This window comes from Neovison vison, chromosome 1 (assembly GCF_020171115.1).
Source record: "Neovison vison isolate M4711 chromosome 1, ASM_NN_V1, whole genome shotgun sequence".
Classification (NCBI taxonomy): Eukaryota; Metazoa; Chordata; class Mammalia; order Carnivora; family Mustelidae; genus Neogale; species Neogale vison.
The window spans coordinates 78,849,792-78,856,521 of NC_058091.1; the positions used below are offsets into that span (position 1 = coordinate 78,849,792).

Here is a 6,730-nt window from a genome sequence, read left to right on the forward strand (position 1 = left end):
TGATTAAAGGATTTAATTTGGGTCTTCAGTTTCTCCCTGAAAATACAGTAATAGGAGGAGTTATAGTGTTCAAACTCAAAGCAGATGTATATTGTTGGCATTATCTTACTTACATAAATTTTATTCTATCGTTGAGGCTCATTGCCTAGTCTCAGATGAATTATATTGGACAACATGACTAGGCAAAGTTTAAAAAAAGAAATCAAATAAATGGTGAATTCTTCAGCCTAGGGAAGGTTTTCTCATCCTCAGTGCTATTGACATTTTGAGCAGATAATTCTTTTTCAGGGAATGCCCCATGCATTGTAAAATGTTTAGCAGGATCCCTGGCCTGTAGCCACTAGATGTTTGCAGCTCTATCTTCCCCCATCCCCCAGTTGTGACTACTAAAAATGTCTCTACATATCGCCAAATAGTCCCTAGAGAACAAAATTCTTCTGATGGAAAACCTCTGGCCTGGAGTACAGTGTGGCCTTTAGGTTAATTTAATTAATGCCAGGCTCTGACTCATTTCAGAGCCTTTTTAACAGAAAAGGCTAAACTGTTAACCAAAACACACAAGGAAAGTGGGCTTTTCAGGAAACAGCCTCATGAAGATAGAAACTGGATTGCCCTGAAATTTTCTGTTTTCCTTTTTTAAGGGAAAACACCATATGCATACTTAACCTTAATCACAGAGAGTGATAAGCGTAACAGGTCACAGGAACCAAACCAAGAACCATATTCTACCCCTTTCTCTCCAAATTTCTGCCCAGTCTCCTATAGAATAGGAGCCAAGAAAAAATGAGTGCCTTACTGCATTGGTGAAACTGGAACTAAGTAATGCCATTCCCTCCATTACCAGATTATATAGGTTCAAGAGCCAGTGAGTGGGAATGGAAGGGATCTCTCTCATTATTACACTTAATAACGCACCCAAGGGATTTATGGTGTCTGCCCCCACAGCCTTGGACTTGGTGATTTGAAGGACCTAGTTAGCAAGGGAGAAATGCTTCTAGTAAGGAAGGTAGTCATGCTCCAGGTAACTGGAAGCTAGGACAGCCCTCTGCCAGTGAAGACTTCACCTATCACTGAATCAAGAGGCAGAGATGAGAAATTTTCCTAATTTCTCTATTCATCAGAAACACTGATTCCTATTACCATGGGGATCAGAATAATAATTCTCCTACTGTCTCACAAATTTGGAAAGAAGTTCTTGGCTATAGCTGCATTCTTGACTCCTTAGGACTATAGCTGCTACCAGGCAGTTCCTGTGGGCTCCAGTAATACTGTTTTATCCCCTTTGCCTTTTCAGTTTTAGCCTTCCATAATTGCTAGTCCCTTCTGCTCTAAAGTTTCCAGAGTAAAAGCCAAAACTGTTGCAATGAGCTGCAAGAATCTGCACAGTGTGTCTATCACTTCTGTTTGTCCTGTTATGTCTGATCTCTTCCCCTATCAGCTGCCCCCTCATTCCCTCCATCCCACCTACACAGACCTCCTCAGTGTTGCTAAAACACAGCAGCACCCTCTGCCCTGGGATTTCGTGCTAACTCTTCTCTCTACCTGAAATGCGTTTCCCTGATGCCTGGGGTCATCTTCAATATAGTCCAGTGGAGAAGGAAAGATGGGAAGGGAAGACATGAAGCCAGTGGAATAAATGAAGGAAGGTGGGCTGTGTGGTGAGGATGGGCGGGTGAGCCATCCTACACCCCCTACTTCTGTTATGTTTGAATTTTCCATTATAAAAAGTTGAAAAGAACCTCTGGGGTGGGATCGGAGGCGTGTGCTTTAGCAGGTAGCCCGCGTGATGCTCAGTATGAAGCTGTTTGCGAACCCTCGCTCTGGTGCCTGTGAAACTTCCTCTCTGTTCCACAGAGTAGGAGGTTGCCGCATAACTTGGGTTGCAGTGTCTCCTCATTCCTCCTGGTCGTGTTCTGCTCAGGAGCCTCTCCTTACAAGTCCCTGCCACATTCTTAGAATCTTTTCCTCTCTGATTTTCACCTTGGCTGTTCGTCCAGTCTGCCAGCTCTTTATCTTCTTTAATAAGCCTTACAGTTTTCTTCAAAGCCTTTTGCCAGAAGATCAGCGGGCTTTCTGTTCTGCTCTCACGTAATTACAGAGTGCCGGGGGCAACAAGATAAACACAGAATACGCCCTTCAGGTCACTGGAAATACTCCCTCCATGTTCACAGTTCTGAGTTTACAGATGATCTACAGCTTTTGAGGCACCTCCTGCTAAATTGTCACAACAAAATGCCCTGAAATTTTTCTCTTGAACTTGCTGACACCGAGGATGTTAGATACTCCTGGGACCCAAGAGGGCTATAATCCTGTAGCACATAGCAAACAGCTGTTAGTTTATGAAGGTGTTGCTAATTAACAATTTGTATCAGCTTAATGTCAACTAGGACACTTCATAGGCACCATAAACACACGAAGGTGGTGGAGCCAAATTTTCCTAATTCTGGCATCTTGCCTGCTCTTCTCTGATGGGCTCCTTTTTCTTTTTTTCTTTTCTTTTCTTTTTTTTTTTTTTTTAAGTACTATTACGGTGTAGTGAGCTGAGAGTTGGAGACAGATCAGCCAGTATCCGTAAGTTCTTAATCTTCAATGCCTTTATCTCTGAGATGAGCAGATCCCATGAAGAGATCTGATGATCTCCGAAGCCTTACTACTCGAAGTGTGCTCCCCAGTCTAGCAGCACTGGCAGGCCCTGGGAACTGCTCAGTATTGCATATTTCTAGGCCCCATTCCAGACCTACTGAATCAGTCTTTTAAACAGACCTTCACCATGGTACTTTTTCATTTCTGTTGTAAGAAAGCACCACAAACTTAGTGACTTAAAATGAATGTCTTCTGTTATAGTTCTGACGGTCAGAAGTATCGACACAGATCTCACTGGGCTAAAATCAGGGTGTTGAAAGGCTGCTTTCCTTCTCAAGGCTCTATGAGATCATCTATTTCTTTGCTTCTTTTAGCTTCTAGAACCTGCATTTCTTGGCTTCTGGCTTCCTCCCTTCATCTTCAGAGCCAACAGTTTTGTATCTCTGACCTTACTCCAGAATCACATGCCCCTTTAGTCCTAAACACAGTGGGGAGAAGTTCTCCACTTTTAAGGGCCAATGGGATTACATTAGGCCCATGTGGTTTATCTAAAATAATCTTGTCATCTCAGAATTCTTAACTAAATCACATCTGAAAATTCTTTTTGTTGTATAAAGTAACATATTTCCATTTCCAGGTATTATGATATAGGCATCTTTGTGGGCCATAATTCTGCTTACCACACACGGAATTTCAAGAAGTTCTACCAGTTACAACATATTTAACTATAAGGAAATACATGGGATTCTTTTATTTGTTGTTCATTACATTTTCCTGTTATAAGCTGAATTGCATCCCTCTACTCCTCTTCCCCATCCCAAAATTCATATGTTGAAGTCATAACCCCTAGTATCTCAAAATATCACTCTACTTGGAGATAGGGCCTTTAAAGAGGTATTAAAGTAAAATGAGGTTATGGAGCGGGGTGGCACTAATGCAGAATGACTAGTGTCTTTATAAGGAGACTGGATTAGGAAGCAGACAAGCATAGATGGGAAAAAATCATAGAAAGACAGAAAAGACAACCATCTATAATGCAAGAAATGAGACCTCAGCAAGACCATGATCTTGGACTTCCTGCCTCCAGCCTGTGAGAAAATCAACGTCTGTTGTTTCCGCCCTCCAGTCTGTGATACTTTGTCATGACAGCCCGAGGAAATTAACATGTTCCCCAGTGCAATTTCAACATGCCTTAAGCCAACCATCTACACTCTCATCCTTACTGCTTTACTATTGAGCTACAGAAGTCCTCCTGAACTGAGTTTAATCACTCCTGTACCTCTCTGATATAAACTTGATCAGTGTTACACAGAATCATAACCCAGCCTACTTACTTTCCCTGGTGACTCAGTTTCCTCTTTCTTAACAAAATGCATAAACTCTGCTCAGTTCTTTATAAAATCCTGGTTGCTTTACCCAAGATCATGTGCTTTTAATTATTCCCTCTTTTCCCAGGATTATCTGTCCTCTGCCGGTGAACCTTCTCTAACTACAAAAACACTGGGTTCTACCTGTTCAGTAGAACCACCACCCTATACCTCTGTGAAAGCACCACTAGAAAAAGTAATCTGTACTCCACATCTGCATTCTCATCACCAAGCCACTGCTTCACACCTCACCATCTGACTTCTGTCCCAAACGTTTGGCCAGAACTACAAGCGCTGGTATCACTGGGGACCATTTTTATGACTGCCGAATCTAGTAGTCTCTTCTCACTTCCCATTCTCTTTGATCTGGCTACACTTTCGTCAGTGTGATGGTACTCTTGTATAATGCTGTACTATTTATTTTTTTCTTTTCTTTCTTCTCTAACTCCTCCTTCTTGGCCTCTTGTACTAATTCCATTTCTAAAAATGGTCAGTGAAGCCTTACCATGTTGCAGATCAGTGCTGATTCCCACCCTTAAAGAATTTGCTCTTTCTCTTTCCTTCCTGAAGTGGGCTCTTCCCATGTTTAAATGCAATTGTTTCCCCAAGATCAGTCCTTTATATTCTCAGTGTTTATGGTCTTTCTCATAGTTATGTCACCCCTAATGATTATGACTAAGTCTTCAGTACAAATTATTCCTAAAACACTATTTCTTTTCCATCACTTTCACTGTTTTTCTGTTAGTATGTTGCTCCACTGTTTCATATTCAATGTCTAAAATTAAACTCCATACAAATTAGCCAAAATTGCACTTACTGAAATTGTGCATTGAAAAAGATAGAACATATAATATTAAATATCTTGATAGACTTTACCATTTGGTTAAAAGTAATAATTTAAATTTTAATGTGGGTAAGTGCAAAGACCTATAAATATTAACCATATGACACAATGATGAAAGAATAGTTCTTACAAAAGAATCTGTAAAGGGAGGTATGAGACTACATTTAAAAGCTAGTAAATCTTAGACTGTATTTAGAGACCCTAGTTTCTAGAGCAAGAAAGAAGGGCATTCTGTTGTTGTCTGGGCAGATAATACTAGAGTCAAACTTTTGAAACAGTTGCTGGAACTTACGAATGATAGCTAGCCAAAGAGCATGAGTAAAAACAATCAAGAGGGAGGGTATCTGAAAATTGTTTGTATGGCAAGACATTAAAAAAAAAAAAAAAGGAAATACTTTGGATCAAATTGCTAGCTTTCCAAAGCAAAAGAAGCTGAAAATCTACAAAACAGATGAAAAAATATGCTGAAGACAGAGAGCATTGTTTAAAGCAACAAATGAATTGGAAATACTTAAAGCACAACTGACAAAGAAAGATAGTAAACTTCAAAAATGATGAAAAGAATGAGATCAACTTGTTGCAGCTTTAGAAATACACCTAAAGGTACTGATCTCCAGTAACATACAGAAAAATAATGTAACTGTAAAATTAAAAAAGATTACATCGGAAACTTCTGATACAGAAGAACAAACTGTGGATAGACATTTGAGTTCAATAGATCCTGTCAGAGTTAAAACTGAACCTCAAACATGTTTTGAAGTTCTATGAATGAAGTAGAAGAAGGTTCTGTAGTCCTTGACTCTTGTGAAGTTTCAACAGAAGATAATCAAACTATTCAATTTCCAAAACCTGAGTTAGAGATTCAATTTACACCTTTATAGCCAAACAACATGATAGTGAAACATCCTGCTTGTATTTCACCAGTGACAGATGATTACGTTTTCCAACATCCAGAAGAGGAAGACTAATGAAATGGAGTAAAGTAGTATATTTCCAAGATGGTGAAGAGCAGAAATAGCATTAACCATACACCAGAGGCTCTCTGCCAGGACTGGGTGAAAAGTGAAAATAAGAAAAATGCTATATCCAGAACTAATTTGAAATCCCCTATTTTTGAGCATAGAAATTCTTCTGTCAAGAAGGAGCAAAAGGCTTGCACACATCTGTCATCTTCTTTATGGAGTCAAGCATCCATAGTTAGTGTAAATTAGGCCTCTAAATAAAAAGAAAGAATGCTACAGAAATTCGGAGACTTCTTAGAACATTTTCCAATAATTCTTCAACCAAAAGCAAAGAAAATAATTGAAACAATGAACTCCTCAGTGTTCTCAAATATAGAAGTCAAGAAAATGTGTCTCAACCAAAACAGGGCAAATGGAAATTATATACAAATGAAATTTCATTTCCTATTACATATATTTGGCCAAGTGATTTTGAAGAACCATAAATGAAGGAGAGTAATCATTAGATTCTCAATGACTTTGAACTAAAACAGCCAAATAAATCACTTATGTAGAATATTTTAATATAAATTTTATGTTCATAATCATAACTTGCATCCTGACTTTTCAAAGATAATTAGATGTATCAGGATGCATTAAATCCTTCTGTATACACATTATTATTTGATACATGGTATAATTTTAATTCAACAAAGAAAATAAGTCAACAATACCAAAAAAATGGCTAGCTTCAAGTGTTTGAAGAACTGACATGTTAAAATGTGGCTATAAAGGGCAAAACACATGATAAAATCTGACTCAGTATGGAAGTTCTTTCTAACAATGACATTAAAAAATATATACAATTGCCACGTAATGGTCTCTGCATCACCAAAATTCTACATTTCCAAAAAATGTCCAAGAATTTAGGGGCTATGTTGAAGAAACACCATCTAACTGATAGACAATGGACTTTGGATTCAAATAATATTGAA

At 38.7% G+C, this 6,730-nt stretch overlaps 1 pseudogene; it reads left to right on the forward strand.

Annotated features, from left to right (window-relative positions):
• The first annotated feature begins 1,786 nt into the window (after positions 1-1,786).
• LOC122900402 lies at positions 1,787-6,241 on the forward strand (annotated as a pseudogene).
• Positions 6,242-6,730: the final 489 nt, after the last annotated feature.